The following is an 8,891-nucleotide window of genomic DNA, read 5'->3' on the forward strand; positions in this document are numbered from 1 at the left end:
TGCAAGGTGGAGTTCCACCTGGTGGGCACGTCGCATATGAGGCGGTGACCGGGAAGGCCGAAGTTACGCTGTAGCGCAGACAGGCGAGCAGCGGCAGGGTGTGAACACCGGAAGCACGAACAGACGGCCCGCACTTTATGCAGCAGCTCTGACATGTCGGGGTAGTTGCGAATGAACTTCTGCACCACCAAATTCAGCACATGCGCCAGGCAAGGGATGTTCGTCAAACCGGCTAGTCCCAGAGCTGCAACGAGATTTCGCCCATTATCGCACACCACCAGGCCGGGCTTGAGGCTCACCGGCAGCAACCACTCGTCGGTCTGTTGTTCTATACCCCGCCACAACTCCTGTGCGGTGTGGGGCCTGTCCCCCAAACATATGAGTTTCAGAACGGCCTGCTGACGTTTACCCCGGGCTGTGCTGAAGTTGGTGGTGAAGGTGTGTGGCTGACTGGATGAGCAGGTGGAAGAAGAGGAGGAGGAAGCTGAGTAGGAGGAGGAGGAGACAGGAGGCAAAGAATGTTGCCCTGCGATCCTTGGCGGCGGAAGGACGTGCGCCAAACAGCTCTCCGCCTGGGGCCCAGCCGCCACTACATTTACCCAGTGTGCAGTTAGGGAGATATAGCGTCCCTGGCTGTGCTTACTGGTCCACGTATCTGTGGTTAGGTGGACCTTGCCACAGATGGCGTTGCGCAGTGCACACTTGATTTTATCGGACACTTGGTTGTGCAGGGAAGGCACGGCTCTCTTGGAGAAGTAGTGGCGGCTGGGAACAACATACTGTGGGACAGCAAGCGACATGAGCTGTTTGAAGCTGTCTGTGTCCACCAGCCTAAATGACAGCATTTCATAGGCCAGTAGTTTAGAAATGCTGGCATTCAGGGCCAGGGATCGAGGGTGGCTAGGTGGGAATTTACGCTTTCTCTCAAATGTTTGTGAGATGGAGAGCTGAACGCTGCCATGTGACATGGTTGAGATGCTTGGTGACGCAGGTGGTGGTGTTGGTGGTACATCCCATGTTTGCTGGGCGGCAGGTGCCAACGTTCCTCCAGAGGCGGAGGAAGAGGCCGAGGCGGCAGCAGCAGAAGAGGCGGAGGCGGCAGCAGCAGAAGAGGTAGCAGGGGGAGCCTGAGTGACTTCCTTGTTTTTAAGGTGTTTACTCCACTGCAGTTCTTGCTTTGCATGCAGGTGCCTGGTCATGCAGGTTGTGCTAAGGTTCAGAACGTTAATGCCTCGCTTCAGGCTCTGATGGCACAGGGTGCAAACCACTCAGGTCTTGTCGTCAGCACATTGTTTGAAGAAGTGCCATGCCAGGGAACTCCTTGAAGCTGCCTTTGGGGTGCTCGGTCCCAGATGGCGGCGGTCAGTAGCAGGCGAAGACTCTTGGCGGCGGGTGTTCTGATTTTGCCCACTGCTCCCTCTTTTGCTACGCTGTTGGCTCGGTCTCACCACTGCCTCTTCCTCCGAACTGTGAAAGTCAGTGGCACGACCTTCATTCCATGTGGGGTCTAGGACCTCATCGTCCACTGCATCGTCTTCCACCCAGTCTTGATCCCTGACCTCCTGTTCAGTCTGCACACTGCAGAAAGACGCAGCAGTTGGCACCTGTGTTTTGTCATCATCAGAGACGTGCTGAGGTGGTATTCCCATGTCCTCATCATCAGGAAACATAAGTGGTTGTGCGTTAGTGCATTCTATCTCTTCCACCCCTGGGGAAGGGCTAGGTGGATGCCCTTGGCAAACCCTGGCAGCAGAGTCTTCAAACAGCATAAGAGACTGCTGCATAACTTGAGGCTCAGACAGTTTCCCTGATATGCATGGGGGTGATGTGACAGACTGATGGGCTTGGTTTTCATGCGCCATCTGTGCGCTTTCTGCAGAAGACTGGGTGGGAGATAATGTGAACGTGCTGGATGCACTGTCGGCCACCCAATTGACTAATGCCTGTACCTGCTCAGGCCTTACCATCCTTAGAACGGCATTGGGCCCCACCAAATATCCCTGTAAATTCTGGCGGCTACTGGGACCTGAGGTAGTTGGTACACTAGGACGTGTGGCTGTGGCAGAACGGCCACGTCCTCTCCCAGCACCAGAGGGTCCACTAACACCACCACGACCATGTCCACGTCCGCGTCCCTTACTAGATGTTTTCCTCATTGTTACCGTTCACCACAATAAGAAAAATATTATTCGGGCCAATGTATTGAATTAAAATTCAGGCCTTTTTTTACAGACACCTAACACTGTCTGGCTATCTATTTAGGTACCGTATTACACTAATACAGGCACACCAGTAATGACAGATTTAGCTGAACATAAATGTCAGGCCTATTTTTTAGGTGCTGTGTGACAGGTATACCTTTAATCACAGAATTAGACTTGTATCTGCACTGTAGCGTGTGTGTTAAGTTTTTCAGAATGACACTATCAGCACCTTGAATCTAATATACCCTTTTTGGGATAGATTTAAAGTAGGCCTGATATAGCAGAAACTACTAATTTTGAAAATGGCAAATTTGGGAATAGTTTTTCAACCCAGAACAAAAACTGTGCTTTTACGGTCACTACAAATAATTTGACCAGCTAAAACAGTACTGATTTGGAGGAATAGAAATGTCAGGCCTATTTTTTAGGCGCTGGGTGACAGGCTCAACTTGCCCCTGATGTAGTATATGGCCAAAAAATAACCACACTATTGATGGTTAAATGCACTTGGGTGACACAGGCTCAGCCTGCACCTGATGTAGTATATGGCCAAAAAATAACCACACTATTGATGGTTAAATGCACTTGGGTGACACAGGCTCAGCCTGCACCTGATGTAGGATATAGCAAAAAATAACCACACTATTGATGGTTAAATGCACTTGGTGGTAGCTTGTGCTGGCGCACCACAAGCCACAAAATGGCCGCCGATCACCCCAGAAAAAAGTGATATAAAAACGCTCTGGGCAGCCTAAAAAAAGTGAGCAATTCAATATCAGCACTTCAATGATCCACAGCTGTAGATCGATCACTGAATGAAGTCTTTTGGAGGAGTTAATCTGCCTAATCTCGCCCTAACGTCGCAGCAGCAACCTCTCCCTACGCTTGTATCAGCAGAGTGACGTGCAGCGCTACGTGACCCAAGCTTATATAGAGGCTGGGTCACATGCTGCACTGGCCAATCACAGCCATGCCAATAGTAGGCAAGGCTGTGATGGCCTCTTGGGGCAAGTAGTATGACGCTTGTTGATTGGCTGCTTTGCAGCCTTTCAAAAAGCGCCAAGAAAGCGCCGAACACCGAACCCGAACCCAGACTTTTACGAAAATGTTCGGGTTCGGGTCTGTGTCACGGACACCCCAAAATTCGGTACGAACCCGAACTATACAGTTCGGGTTCGCTCATCCCTAATCATGGTGACAGATGCTCTTAAGTTTATGTAGCATAATGAAAAATTTAAACAAGGATACTATGGGAAGGATATATTAAGTTTCTACACAAGAAAACTGGCTTACAAAAGTTGTAATTTACTCTAAATTTGTGACTTTTTGGCTTTCTGCACCACCCTCTCCATTTTTACAAAAAGTGGACAGGGCGAGCGTGGAAGGGGTCAGGATGTAGAGGGGACCCACTGACTGACTCATTTACACCTAATGTCTATACCAGCTCCTTTTCCTGCATTTTTATAATAATAATAATTCTGGTCTATCGGACAGCAGCAGGGTTTGATATTAAGACTGGAGTAAGAATACCAGTTTTAAGACATTCCCCTCTGTGTGTCCTGTGGCTTCCAGGTCTCTGGCTTGAACTCTACAATAAATATGCATATTCATTATGTAGCATTTTTCTGTTCAAATATAATTGTATTTATATTGTATTTAAACCGGAGCATCTAGAGAACAGCGTGAAATGTTCTCACCAGTGTACATTTGCCTTCTCATGTGGTTGTAGAACTGTATACACCAATAAATCGTCTTAAAAGTTAGAGTATTTGGCCTGAAGCCTGAAATGAATTCTGGACTCAGCAGCAGCGTGAAAATAAGACTCAGTGCCTTACAGACGAAGAAATGTTTCCAACTTATCACCTTTTACATACTTGATTCTTATTATCTGTAAACCTGATAGTCAGACACTAAGTTGCAAGCACTTCTCTAGATAACAAAGACTTTATTAGAAACACATGCTTTGCCTCTTCTTTCGGTAAGCTTCTTACCCAAGCTTATATTTTATCCTTCCATGTACGGCTGTCATTTTACCGTTTGAGGCTCTTTCTTACAGATCTCACCTTTGTGACTGGGAATCAAAGCATGAAGTTGGTGATCCAATTATATTATCACTTGTGTTAATACAAAGCTGCCCTAGAAATAAGACTTAAATGGCTAAAGAAGTCAAACATACCTCTTATGCAGGTTTACAGGGTCAGATTTACTAAGCCCGTAGATGGCGTACACATAGGCTGTCTACAACTGCACCCGATTTATCACAGTGCCTCAGACTGGATGGACATGTGGTGCAGGGATACACACTTTTGACTATCTTTATTCTAATTGGCTTACTGTGAGACTGAATATTATGACACCATTGTGGTGCAAAATGTGCATCTTAGACCATGCCCCTTTCATGTGAAGCCACACCCCTTCTCATTAAGCCACACCCATGTCAGGCTAAGCACAGATCATTTCTCTAAACCAAGATACATCACAGCTGTGCCACATTTTGGCTCAATTTACACCAAATCTAGGAGCACTCATATTAGTAAATGTGGCTCATAGTGCTCAGGAGTCAGGACCACTTATATCACACATAGCAACAGGGAAGCTACAACCACTATTTTCCACCTCCATTCTACAGGATCACAGTCCTGACACCAGCCATCTCATCTACTAATTGCTCCAAGTGTTCAATTCTTCAAGTTCATCAAACAAGGCAGAGGTCATCTCTTCAGAAGTCACTTGTTTATTAATATAGGTGACTGTTGTATCAGATATAACATCAGTGGCTGGGCATACATTACATCTGTATCCACTGAACAAGTCTTCAGGTTCAATTGAATAACCTAGAACAACCTCACTATTTTTATTAAACAATATAGAAAAAAGCCCATGGATCCAACACAATTACTAACAAAACCAAAAAGGACAATGGGACTACACCATATAAAAAGTATTACATTCTTTATTTAATCAAAAGATAATAGATGAATCAGAGGACAGAAAGAGACATGATGAAAAATAGATATAGCGAACATAGCACGGGGTGATCCGTGTCTAAATATATTTCTATTGTATGAGTGGTGCCATAAAAAATACCAATACTGATAAATATAATTGATTAGGCCTCGTTCACACAACCGTATGTCTTTTTCAGTGTTTTGCGGGCCATTTTTCCCGGATCCACTTTTCCGTAGTGTTTCCGGTTCCTTTCCGTTTTTCCATATGGCATATACAGTATATAGTAATTACATAGAAAAAATTTGGCTGGGCATAACATTTTTAATAGATGGTTCAGCAAAAACAGAACGGATACGGAAGGCATACGGAGTACATTCCGTATGTGTTCCTTTTTTTTGTGGACCCATTGACTTGAATGGAGCCACGAAACGTTTTTTGTGGGCAATAATAGGACATGTTCTATCTTTCAACGAAACAGAAAAACGGAAATACGGAAACGGAATGCATACGGAGTACATTCCGTTTTTTTTGCAGAACCATTGAAATTAATGGTTCTGTATACGGACGGTACAGAGCGCAAAAAACGGCCCATATATGGAACACAAAAAACTTTTGTGTGAACGAGCCCTAAATATGCTAGATATTATACCTAACAGGGGACACAAAAAGTCAATAGATACGTCCAGGCACCAAAAATTTATATAGCATAAATAATAAATATGTGTCGCATCAGCGACGTCGCTTAAAGGGCTTCTGTCACCCCACTAAACTCATTATTTTTTTTTTTGTGTACTTTTAATCCCTATCCTGCCATATTGCCATACATTATGTTATTAATAATTTTCGTTCAGTAGATTTAGCAAAAAAATTACTTTTATGTCTACTTGCTGGTAGCAGCCGCAGAAAACCGCCCCCTCCTTCTGTTGATTGACAGGGCCAGCCGCGATCTCCTCCTCCGGCCGGCCCTGTCAGCATTTCAAAAATCACGCGCCTGTGTTGATTCGGCGCAGGCGCTCTGAGATAAGGAGGCTCGTCTCTTCAGCACTCGCTCAGTGCGCCTGCGCCGATGATGTCACTGAAAGAGAAGACGTCATCGGCGCAGACTGAGGGAGTGCTGAGGAGGCGAGCCTCCTTCTCTCAGAGCGCCTGCGCCGAATCAACACAGGAGCGTGATTTTTGAAATGCTGACAGGACCAGCCGGAGGAGGAGATCGCGGCTGGCCCTGTCAATCAACAGAAGGAGGGGGCGGTTTTCTGCGGCTGCTATCAGCAAGTAGACACCCTACTTGCTGGTAGAAAGGTAATTAGCATATCATAAAAGTACGTTTTTTGCTAAATCTACTGAACGAAAATTATTAATAACATAATGTATGGCAATATGGCAGGATAGGGATTATAAGTACACAAAAAAACCTAAATGAGTTTAGTGGGGTGACAGAAGCCCTTTAACCATGTAGTATTCCCAAAAAAATCCAAAATAATAAAAAGCAAATCTGTGCAACAGTTTTAAATATTCATGGCTGTAAAGCAACGTTGCAGACACAAATCAGCACACACATTAAATAATGAGTCAAATTCATACAATTGTGAGTGGATATATCCCAAAATAAAAATGACATGCATAGGTCTAATAGGCCATACCCTGAGACATGGTTCACAAAAACTGGAATGTCGCCCCGAGCACTTGCCACTCGATGAGTGTTTTACCTCAAAAAGCTTTGTCAGGAGGTGATTACAATAAGTAAAACAGATGTATATATAGGAAGAGGCCGAATCACATAGAAAATCTGTGAAATCACCTGAAATAACACCAATAGTGGCGCAAGTCCGCCATGATGGCCGACTCCATACTTCATTGCGTCCTCGCCTCACAATTGCGCATGCGTAGCGTACGTGATGACGATGTAAGGAGCATGACCAGATAGAGCGGGACAGCGCATGCGTCAGATTGTGTCTCAGTGTAGTCATGTGGTTTCATTCTTAAAGGGGACATACCAAATATAATGAGCGACATTCCAATTTACATATCTCCATAATAACATCCAAATAGAACCAATCAAATAAATGCTACAAATAAATATCATAATAAATAGTGAGCAATCCAAACAAATTATAAATTATATGACATGATCATGTGACAAGAATTATATAACATGATTATGAGATAATATATAAAAACTCTATAAGGATAATAAACCCTGATTGTATTAATAGTTATATTAAAATAGTATAAGACAAATAGAGGAAGAAAAAAGTAAAAAATTTCCATTAAGGCTCATCCATAGGCCTCATGCACACGACCGTTGTGTGTTTTGCGGTCCGCAAATTGCGGATCCGCAAAACACTGATGTCCGTGTGCGATCCGCAATTTGTGAGACTTCCCTTACCTACTTGGAATAAGCGAAAATAAAGACACTTCACTTCTATCAGTAGCCTTAATGGACAGTCGCATCACAACAAGAAGCTGGGACAGAGTGTGGTGATGCTTATGTGCTGGTATGAGGGTCAGGAGAGACCCCCTGTCATGGTGCTGTTCACTGTGACAGTTTAGGCTGGCTGCATGCCCTCTCGCGTACTGGCTGCAGGCTGTTTCCTGTGTATGCTGGTTGCTTGGGGTTGTGTGCTGGCTGCGGTGTTTTGTGGAACTGCTGCCTGTGAATGTTTGCTCTCCCTGTGTCTGCTTCTCTGTGCAGTTCTTATCACAGTTGCCGTGCAGGCTGGCTGCAGGCTCCCTCATGTACTGGTTGCAGGCTGACACCTGTGTATGCTGGTTGCTTGGGACTGCATGCTGGCTGCTGTGTAGTGTGTGAACTGTGTCCTGTGTTTATGGATTCCCATGTCTGCATCTCTGTGGCTCATGTCTCTGGTGCTGTGCAGGCTGGCTGCATGCGCTTTGTGTACTGGCTGAGGGTATCCCCATGCATGCTGGTTCTGCGATGCGTGCTGGCTGCGCCTTGTGTGTGAATATGGCCGAGTATGTATGCATGTCTGTTGTGTCACAGGTTGTTTGTGATCTGGCGTACTGGCTGCCAGGGGCAACATCCAGTACTGCAGCCTGTATATTCACTTCCCTGTTCATGCAGGCTCCCCTCCCTGTTTGGTTCTGATGAGGTTAACTTCCCCTGGCCCATTCCTGGGTGTGGCTTATCAGGTACCCTCATTATGCAGCTATATCTATCTGTGAGCTGTGGGGCTTGGGGTAAGACTATCTTCTGTCCAGTGTCTTACTGGGTGTAGCCCCTTGCTGCTGACCCAGTTTTTTTTCCCTATCTGCCCTTGTTTGTGGTGTCACCTGGTAATGCATTGTTGCTGCTTTGTCTGATATTGTTGGTACTTGTTCTGTGATGGTGTTTGGTGTTATGTGACCTTGTCTGATCTGTTCCTGTCCTGTATGGTGTTTTATTTTATCCTTGTCTGTTCCTTGTTTAGCCTAGCAGTGCTGTACTGCATCTGATAGCCTAGTAGTGCTCAACTGCATCTGATAGCCTGGCAGTGCTAAACTGCTTCTGACTGTACACTGCGTGCAGAATTATTAGGCAAATGAGTATTTTGACCACATCATCCTCTTTATGCATGTTGTCTTACTCCAAGCTGTATAGGCTCGAAAGCCTACTACCAATTAAGCATATTAGGTGATGTGCATCTCTGTAATGAGAAGGGGTGTGGTCTAATGACATCAACACCCTATATTAGGTGTGCATAATTATTAGGCAACTTCCTTTCCTTTGGCAAAATGGGT

The 8,891-nt window shown here is 45.3% G+C and overlaps 1 long non-coding RNA gene across 1 annotated transcript; it reads left to right on the plus strand.

Annotated features, from left to right (window-relative positions):
• The first annotated feature begins 314 nt into the window (after positions 1-314).
• On the plus strand, positions 315-8,481 carry LOC121009025. Its single transcript, XR_005780668.1, has 3 exons — positions 315-325; positions 427-429; positions 8,373-8,481. It is a non-coding gene; the product is annotated as an uncharacterized LOC121009025 (long non-coding RNA).
• Positions 8,482-8,891: the final 410 nt, after the last annotated feature.

The sequence above is a fragment of the Bufo bufo genome, chromosome 7, assembly GCF_905171765.1.
Source record: "Bufo bufo chromosome 7, aBufBuf1.1, whole genome shotgun sequence".
In the NCBI taxonomy this organism is placed as follows: domain Eukaryota; kingdom Metazoa; phylum Chordata; class Amphibia; order Anura; family Bufonidae; genus Bufo; species Bufo bufo.